The sequence below is a fragment of the Notolepis coatsorum genome (genome assembly GCF_963971535.1).
Source record: "Notolepis coatsorum genome assembly, chromosome: 15".
Lineage (NCBI taxonomy): Eukaryota > Metazoa > Chordata > Actinopteri > Aulopiformes > Paralepididae > Notolepis > Notolepis coatsorum.
In genome coordinates this window covers 60,600,087-60,610,086 of record NC_140179.1, presented here as the reverse complement: position 1 = coordinate 60,610,086, position 10,000 = coordinate 60,600,087, and the positions used below count along the sequence as shown (strand labels likewise).

Genomic DNA, 10,000 nt, shown 5'->3' with positions numbered 1-10,000 from the left:
GTCCTTGAGCAAGACACTTAACCCCTAATTGCTCCCCATGGCACCTTGCATGGTCACCTCTGCCATCGGTGTGTGAATGTGTGAGTGAATGGGTAAAATGTGAGGAACAAATTGTAAAGCGCTTTGGATAAAAGTGTTATCTTTACTTTAGAACTGAAGGTGTATGATCGTTGTCCATATGAGCAGGCAACACTCCTTCATGGCCAGCAGTGTCAGGGGTGGATAAGGCACTCCAAAATACTTGAATGAATGACTTTATTTGACAATATAAAAAATAAACATGTGACAGAAAGCACAGTCAGGAGATACTGCCAAGGATGAAACAAAAAAGCTCAGAGCTTATTTCCATTGTGGTCCTTGTAGGGGGGTAGGGGAGTGTGATGCTTAGACATGCATCATACAAAACATGACATCACAACACATCACATATACCATTTAACATTTATATACATAACAGACTCATACAACATGAAAGGGTGCCTTAAGCTAAGTGTCTAGGTTAAGTATAGTCCCTTTTGAGCCATGTCTTCAGGCTGGACTTTAATCTAACGGCATTGTCTACGGTTTTCAGGTCACTGGTCAGACTGTTCCAATAGACAGCTGCTGAATACAGAAATGACTCCTTCCCCATACAGCTCCTGAATCTGACTGGCACAAAGTCAGTTGAGCTGCGCCTAGTTGGGTATGCATGGGTGTCCCTGATTCGGTTGAAGTAGTTGTTGAAGTACACTGGCACTACCCTGTGCACTATTCTGTGAACTAGGCACATCCCTATCTGGTTTACTCTGTCTTCCACCTTAAGCCATCTCATGATCTCAAAGTGTGATGGGTCAAGGTGGGTTCAGGCAGGTAGCCTTAGTATTACCCTGATTAGCTTGTTTTGTGATGTCTGTAGTTTTATTTTCTGACTTTTGGGGGCACTGTTGTACCAGGAGCCACACGCTATCAGCTCTATCTTTAATCTTTCAAAATGTTCAGTTGCTATTGCATGCACTCATCTGTGTTTCACTACACACATGAGTGCATGCTTACCAACTGTTAGTCTGCAACACTACTATCACCGACATCTAAGAAGGGAGATCCCCCCTTGAATGGCCCTTCTAAGGTTTCTCTCCTCCACACTGCCTGTGGAGCATTTTTCCCTATTGTTAGGTTTTAGTGAGTTTTTCCTTACCTTCGCGTGGGGTATGTCTGGGAGTGCTTGCATTCTTTAATTTATTTGCATTTATTTTAAATTTGTTGGACCTTATGGTGTTCTTGTTTTGTTCTTGACTTATTGTTATGTTTCTTCTTGACTTGTTTAACACATTGACGACCACGGCTTGCAGTGTAATATGTGGCTGGAGGACAACGCTTTGTCAACAAACCGATGTAACAGCTATATATATACTTTATAGTATTGCTATCTGTCCATTCTCATTGTCACTTGAGTGCATAAACCATGCCTTCATAATGGCTTAAAGAAAATAAAAATCCATCGGTTGGTTGTCATTTTATAGCGTCGTGAATATAAGCTTTATCGCAGTTTTTGTCTCGTCTTTTTTCTGGGAAGCTAGATATGAGGCTAAAGGCTAGTCACGTTATATCAAACGCCATTTCTGTTGTATATATACGAATGAAATAAAACAAACTGCGTAGCATCCAGACTATTACAGAGCATCTATGGATGAAATGGGGGCGGCGGGGGACGCCGATTAGTAGTATTGATTAGCAATACAGTGTGCGTTCAAGTAGCCATTTTCACTGATCGATCGCTTGCGTGTTACAACAATGTCCAATCCGGCTGTAATTTGGGTGAATAGTATCCTACCGTCAGCCCATGTGATCGCCGGCAGAATTTCGTCATTAGTCATCGGAATCTGATAGATCGATATGTCCATTGGCTGATCATAAATCCCATTATTCCAGGCTGAAATCTGCGTTCGGTAACGTGATCAAAGATGGAGTATGTTCGGCTGGGATCGAGGCTCATATGAAACGCCCCAGACAGTAAAAAAGATTATTTTCCCATTCGGCCTCAATGATACTGCAGTGGAGCAATGGCGCCCCGAAGAGGATCTGGCCGGTATGTCGCCGATTTAAATCTTGCGGGTAAATCTGCAGAGCCGATCGGGGACCTTGATCCGTTTATTAATATGGAATAAAAAAAAAAACTTGCCACGAGTTAACTCGTGGCTCTGGTCCTCAACGGGTGGAATCGAAACACGAGTAACTCATGGTTGGGCGGCAAAGTGTTAAAGAAGACGTGTCCGGCCCATGGGGACATTAACGTGTGTTGTCGGGCCTTACAAATACATTTGATTTGATTTGATTTGACACTGTATGTATGTAGCAAGAATCTTCATCGCTGACTGATCTAAAAAGATTTGAGATTCTGGCTAGGTATCTAGTCCTGTTATTGATCTTTGTAAGTGCTTGGTGAGCCATGCTTTCCCCTGATAAGCTGTTTTCCAGGACGCAACCAAGATATTTCACAGATGTTTTGTCTGTGAGAACAGTATCTCCTATTCTAATGTTAAAACCTGGCGATTTTCAGTGCTGTCTTGCAAACGAAGACATCCGATGTGACATCGATGAAATTCTTTGGCCAAATGCCATGGAGAGGCAAGAACAATCAATCAATCAATCAAATGTATTTGTATAGCACATTTAGACATGACACTTGTCAACCAAAGTGCTTCACAGTAAGTCGCATAGCTAAAAACAAAGAAAAGTGCTAAAGTATAGAATAAACAGCAAAATATAAACAACCAACGGACAGACAGACAAAGAAACAAAACAACATGTCAACAAGCAAGGCAAGAGTCAGAGTGAGTCAGGGAAGGCCAGGGAGTATAGATGGGTTTTGAGTTTAGATTTAAAAGACTCGATGGAGATTTGATGGACATGGGGATGCTGTTCCAGAGGTCAGGGGCTGCGACAGCCAGATAATTACCCCAGTACCAACATCACACCAGCTTTATATAAACCCAGTACCAACATCACACCAGCTTTATATAAACCCAGTACCAACATCACACCAGCTTTATATAAACCCAGTACCAACATCACACCAGCTTTATAGTATATTAACCCAGTAGGATAGGGTTATGGTTAGGATATAGGGTTAGGATATAGGGTTAGGATATAGGGTTATGATATAGGGTTAGGATATAGGGTTAGGATATAGGGTTAGGATATAGGGTTAGAATATAGGGTTAGAATATAGGGTTAGAATATAGGGTTAGTGTGAGGATTGGTTCATTCCCCGCCACACGCTTCTTAAGGTACTGTGATGATTGGTCCATTCCCCGCCACACGCTTCAGGAGCGATTATCAATTCCATCACGCACCTGTTGTAGTTTGTGATTAGCGCTCCAGAGGCTTCATATACTCGGACCTTCCTTCAATCGTGGTCGGGTCGTTTTGAATACTACTGCTACTGCCTGCCTTCCCCCCGTTGTTGTGCCTCGTCTACTTTCCCTCCAGGACATCTTTGGATCGCCGCTGGTGAATATCTTGATCATCCGTTTGGAGCTGCGCCTCGTTGCCCGCTTTACGCGTTTGCGCTTTGGTGAGTTTTGGAAACAAACCTTTTTGGATTATCTGTTTTTGTGTGTTTGGATAACACTGAAGAAGTACCGTTTTGTTTTGTACTGGACTCAGCTAAATTGTGTGTTTGGATAACACTGAAGAAGTACCATTTTGTTTTGTACTGGACTCAGCTAACTTGTGTGTAGTTTACACCGAAGATCAAGTCACTTGTATTTCATACTGGACTCAGCTAAGGGAGGACTGAACTGCACTGCCTCTGTGTACTGTTGGACTGTTGTTGATCTCTCTCTCTCTCTCTCTCCGTTTCCACTCCGAGTTGGAGCTGGGAGTATCTGCAGAGCCGCAGCGGCGCCTACGCCGATTCCCCACCTCTAACACCGGGAGGATCTGCAGAGCCGCAGACAACTCTGCCGAAGGCATTCTCCTTTTTTGTTGATTCAGAATTGTTATTTGGCTCTTTTTGATTCTGTAATAAATACGCCCTAGTGTTTGGCTAACCCTGAACTACCTGTCTGTGCCGTGCTGTTGAGGTTGGTTCCAAACCCTAACATTACAACCCGACCATGACGACCTCAGCCGACACAGACAGGGTCAGGGCAGCGTTGGCGGTCCAGATCGAGTTGGTCAACGACCACACCCAACAGTTGGGTGCGGCTGCGGCTGCTTTACAGGACCTCCGGGCCGAGGTCCAGCTTATTCTGGATGCCCTTGACACTCTGGCCACCCAGCAGACTACCCAGGGGTATCAGCAGGCTGCTATTCTGCACCAGCTACAGGCTCTCAGTACAGCATTAAACACTCTGCTTTTAACCCAACCTGTCCCAGGAGTCTCAGCCAGATCACCACCCGCAGCCGCGGCAGACCTCGCACCTCGGGAGCCCCGTCTCTCCGAACCACGTCTGTTCGAGGGTAACTTCGAGGATTGTGCCACATTCATCATGCAGTGTGAGTTGGTTTTCCTTCATCAACCCAGCCGATTTTCGTCAGAGAGAACCCGAGTGGCCTACATGACTAACCTGCTCACGGGCCGAGCAGCACAGTGGGTCACTGCTTCCTGGTCTATGAGGGCCGATTTTTGTTTCTCCTACCCAGACTTCGTGGCAGAGCTCCGAAGGGTTTTCCACCACCCAGCTCGGGGCCAGGACCCAGGAGCTCGGTTGGGCACCTTCCGGCAGGACAGTGGCAGTGTCAGGGACTACGCGCTGGAGTTCAGACTGGCCGCAACGGAGAGCGGTTGGAAAAATCAAGCGCTTCGTCTCACCTTCCTGAGGGGGCTCAACGACGCAGTAAGGGACCAGCTCGCGACCCAAGAGGAGCCTGATTCTCTCGAGGGCCTAATCAGCCTCGCTATCCGCATCGACGGACGCCTCCGGGAGAGAAGGCGTGAGCGAGCACGACTGGGACCCCCAGACGTTCCCCAGACCCCCCGTCCTCGTGACCATTCTGCTGACCGTCCTGCCCCCTCCGTGACTGGTGGGTTTTTTCCCTCCCGAGCTGTGACAGAGGAGGAACACATGCAGCTGGGACGCACCCGCCTTAGCCCGGCCGAACGGGAGTGCAGGCTCAGGTCCGGCCTTTGCCTCTACTGCGGCCGGGATGGACACCGTGTCTCCAATTGCCCTACCCGGCCAAGAAGACCAGGCTCGCCGGGACCCCGGGAGATCCTGGTGAGCCGTTTTTCCTGTTCCCACACCCGTGCACCACCTAACCGTCTGACGAGCGTCACCCTAGCCTGGGCGGACCAGCGGGCGACGGTGGGTGCACTCATTGACTCTGGTGCTGATGGGAGTTTCCTGGACGTTGAGTTTGCCACCCGGGCCAACATTCCACTTGAGGACCTCGAGAGGCCCTTGGAGGTTTTCGCGCTGGATCATCGCCGCCTGGCTGACATCACTCAACGCACCTGTCCTGTCCTCCTCACCGTGGCTGGTAACCACGTTGAGAGACTCCAGTTTTTTATTACCAGATCCCCTCTTGTCCCGGTAGTCCTGGGTCGGCCCTGGCTCGCGCTGCATGAGCCCCACGTCGCCTGGTCCTCCGGCACCATCACGGGGTGGAGCCCCTCCTGTCATGCCCAGTGTCTTCAGGCGGCGTCCAGTCCTTCGCCCCGGGGTTCCCCTTGTGTCCCTGTCTCCAGCCCCCTCACTGGGTCCCTGTCCCCGTCTCCAGCCTCCCTCACCGGTCCTCTGTCCCCGTCTCCGGTCCCCCTCTCCGGGCCTCTGTCTCTGTCCCCCTCTCCAGTGCCCCTGATCGCCGGCTTCCTTCGGTCCCATCCGGGCAGGCCGGGGCCGAGTGGGTCGCCGGGTGGCTCCCATGGAGGGGGGGGTACTGTGAGGATTGGTTCATTCCCCGCCACACGCTTCTTAAGGTACTGTGATGATTGGTCCATTCCCCGCCACACGCTTCAGGAGCGATTATCAATTCCATCACGCACCTGTTGTAGTTTGTGATTAGCGCTCCAGAGGCTTCATATACTCGGACCTTCCTTCAATCGTGGTCGGGTCGTTTTGAATACTACTGCTACTGCCTGCCTTCCCCCCGTTGTTGTGCCTCGTCTACTTTCCCTCCAGGACATCTTTGGATCGCCGCTGGTGAATATCTTGATCATCCGTTTGGAGCTGCGCCTCGTTGCCCGCTTTACGCGTTTGCGCTTTGGTGAGTTTTGGAAACAAACCTTTTTGGATTATCTGTTTTTGTGTGTTTGGATAACACTGAAGAAGTACCGTTTTGTTTTGTACTGGACTCAGCTAAATTGTGTGTTTGGATAACACTGAAGAAGTACCGTTTTGTTTTGTACTGGACTCAGCTAACTTGTGTGTAGTTTACACCGAAGATCAAGTCACTTGTATTTCATACTGGACTCAGCTAAGGGAGGACTGAACTGCACTGCCTCTGTGTACTGTTGGACTGTTGTTGATCTCTCTCTCTCTCTCTCCGTTTCCACTCCGAGTTGGAGCTGGGAGTATCTGCAGAGCCGCAGCGGCGCCTACGCCGATTCCCCACATCTAACACCGGGAGGATCTGCAGAGCCGCAGACAACTCTGCCGAAGGCATTCTCCTTTTTTGTTGATTCAGAATTGCTATTTGGCTCTTTTTGATTCTGTAATAAATACGCCCTAGTGTTTGGCTAACCCTGAACTACCTGTCTGTGCCGTGCTGTTGAGGTCGGTTCCAAACCCTAACAGTTAGGGTTTTTATCGGTAGTCTCGAGGTAAAGGCACTTGCCTCCCATGCAGGTGCCCTAGGTTTGATTCACAGAAGGTGACTTAAATTTTTTTCTGAAAACATAAAAAGTTAATATTGTTTGAATATGTAATATATGTACTTATTTGTAATACATACACATTGTACATAATATGTACATAATATTACCAATGGCTGTAACATAACGTACATTATGTACCTTTTTTCCTGAGGTCGATTAGTACTTTATTTACACATTTTAAGCAGGATCAGGCTGCAGTCCCTGGCTGTCGTAAAGGAGGCCAGCCTGACTGACACCTGCCTTTCTTTTTTAACCACATGACTGAGTCCTGTGAGAGCTGATGAATACTGTAATTATTAGTATCCCATCGCCCCCTAACTGTGTCTCCAGGAGCTGCTAGTTCCCATCCCTACGAGGTACATTGTTAGAAGAGACAGGTGTTTATAACATGGCCTAGTTTGGACTGCAGTGAAACAAAGCGTGGCAGAAGGGAGGCCTCTGGAGGCTTTCAGAGACACTTAGAGGAACACAAAACCCTGAGAGACAACTTCTTACTTATCTATTTTTACTTAATATCTGGCATTGATTGATAAAAGCCTGTCTCTTTCCTCAACTGTTTTGTTGAGGAGACAGTGTGCTACTTACTTCCTGTCGTCTGACCAATCAGAGGAAGATCCCTGCTACTACTCACGCACGCACGCACGCACGCACGCACGCACGCACGCACGCACGCACGCACGCACGCACGCACGCACACACACACACACACACACACACACACACACACACACACACACACACACACACACACACACACACACACACACACACACACACACACACACACACACACACACACACACACACACACACACACACACACACACACACACACACACACACACACTCTCTCTCACACACACACACATGTGAAATAAATTGGTTTCTCATAATTCCTACAAAACTGTGTTGTTGGAGATACATGTTTTTTTTCACCCAACAACATATTATTAACCCTACTTTGACCCTGTTCTAAAAAGCCTAGATACATTTGAAAGATAATCTTCCATCACCACCTCGGGCAAAACTGTGTCTGTCTCGCTCTGTTCGTTGGTTTTTAATCTCACGTCAATCTATTTGAACTGACTTCTAATCTCACTTCAATCTATTTGAACTGATTTCTAATCTCATGTCAAACTATTTGAACTGAATTCTAATCTCATGTCAATCTATTTGAACTGACTTCTAATCTCACATCATTCTATTTGAACTGGTTTCTAATCTCACATCAATCTATTTGAACTGATTTCTAATCTCACAGCAATCTATTTGAACTAATTTCTATTCTCACATCAATCTATTTGAACTCTTTTCTAATCTGACGTCAATTTATTTGAACTGACTTCTCATCTCACATCAATCTATTTGAACTGACTTCTAATCTCTGCGGCCTATTTGAGCCGATTCGTTATTTCACTAGGGCTGTCAGCAAATATTATATATTCAAATTAATAATCGACTTGTAAATAAATAAATAGAATATATACATTTGATTGTGAAAATGAATATTCGATTGTGGAAAAAAACTGCACCCTGCTGTCTTCCTCTCGCGGGCCTGAATGCACTGCATGACGGACAGGAGACGTCACGTTCATTGAGATGTAGAACGTGAGAATTCAGAACCCAACTCGGTCGCGAAGACAGTAGGGCTTATTAGATAGACAGACAATAGCCGACTAATCGATCGAAAGGAGCCGTAGTCGACTGCCAACCTCTTAGTCGAATGCAAAAAATTTATTAAAAAAATATTATAATTTCATCATTCTTTCCAAAAGCAAAGAGGCCTAGAAGCGTGGCTAACGCTAATGGCGCACATACCAGTGAGGCTAACTGCCTATACGGGCACAGAGGCACTGAAAGAGGATTTCACCCGTCTAATGAACACACTAGACAATATCAAGATGTAACCATCAGTGGACCAATTGCATGCTTTAGCAGAGGACAAGAAGCCTTCAGTCCACTCCTTCAGACATTAAGCACCCCCCACAGCCCAAATGGAATGATCAAATAAAATTAAAATTAAATATATATATATATATATTTATAATTCTTTAATTAAAGAAATTGCATTCGGCGGGGTAGTCGACTACCAGTCGACTATCGGCAAATTTTGGCCAATCAAAGTCGACTATACAAATCCTTAGTCGGGGACAGGCCTAGAAGACAGTGATTTGCAACATGAGCTCTAAAAGCCCTGTTTATAAATAATATTTATTTAGGACTTTGATCAACCTGTGGAACCTAAAGACAAAGTTGTATGCAAGCTATGTAAACTACAGCTATGTAAATTACAGCTGGCCTTTTTAGCACTTTAATGTAATTAGTGAATCATGAAATAGTGACTGAAGCATCATGCAAGGTATCCAATGGTTTGATTAGTGTTTCCCGTTTCATGCCAAGGGAAATATTGTTTGATGTTTATCACACCTTGCTCTGAGGCGCGTTGCTGTGTATGTGTATTGCTGTGTGCCATAACCTTTCATTACCCTTCATTAACCTTTGATCTCGTAAACTTTCATTCATTTGAGACAGATCCTTCTCAATCTAGCACCAATTTCTCCTCACACACAGAGAGAGAGAGAGGGGGGGGGGGTGCAGGTATGTTGATCTTAAAGGTAATTTATTCTGTTTACATAATGCACAATAATATATATAATATAATAATAATATATATTCAAATGGTTCAAACCTATGTGTTTTTAGAAGGAATAGTCAAATGTAATTTTAGGCACATTTTGACAGCCCTAAATCTCACTGCAGTCTATTGGAACCTCCTCCTAGTTAGAGGACCTAGGAGACTGGGGCCAGCAGATCAACAATAATAGAGTAGAACCTCTCCATCCCTCCCTCCCTTCGACTCCTTTGCTCCATCCCTCCCTCTCCTCTCCTCCTCTCATCTCTTCCCTTTGACTCCTCTCCTCCCTCCCTCCCCTCCCTCCCTCTCCCGTCACTCCCTCTCCTCTCCTCCTCTCCTCCCCCCATCTCCCTTCACTCCCTCTTCTATCCTCATCTCCTCCCTTCCTTCGACTCCTTTCCTCTCCTCCCTCCCCTCTCCTCCTCTCCTCCCTCCCTCTCCTCACCTCCTCTGTTCCACTCCATGTACTCCTGAGGGGACTGTGAGACACTCGTCCATGTGTCCCTCCCTCCCTCCCCTCCCTCTCTCCTCCTCTCCTCTCTCCTCCTCTCCTCTCTCTCCTCCCT

At 46.6% G+C, this 10,000-nt stretch overlaps 1 protein-coding gene across 1 annotated transcript in view; it reads right to left on the bottom strand.

Annotated features, from left to right (window-relative positions):
• ryr2a (ryanodine receptor 2a (cardiac)) overlaps positions 1 to 10,000 on the bottom strand; it is a gene marked incomplete at both ends in the record, with an annotated part of 432,832 nt that overhangs the window by 393,828 nt on the left and 29,004 nt on the right.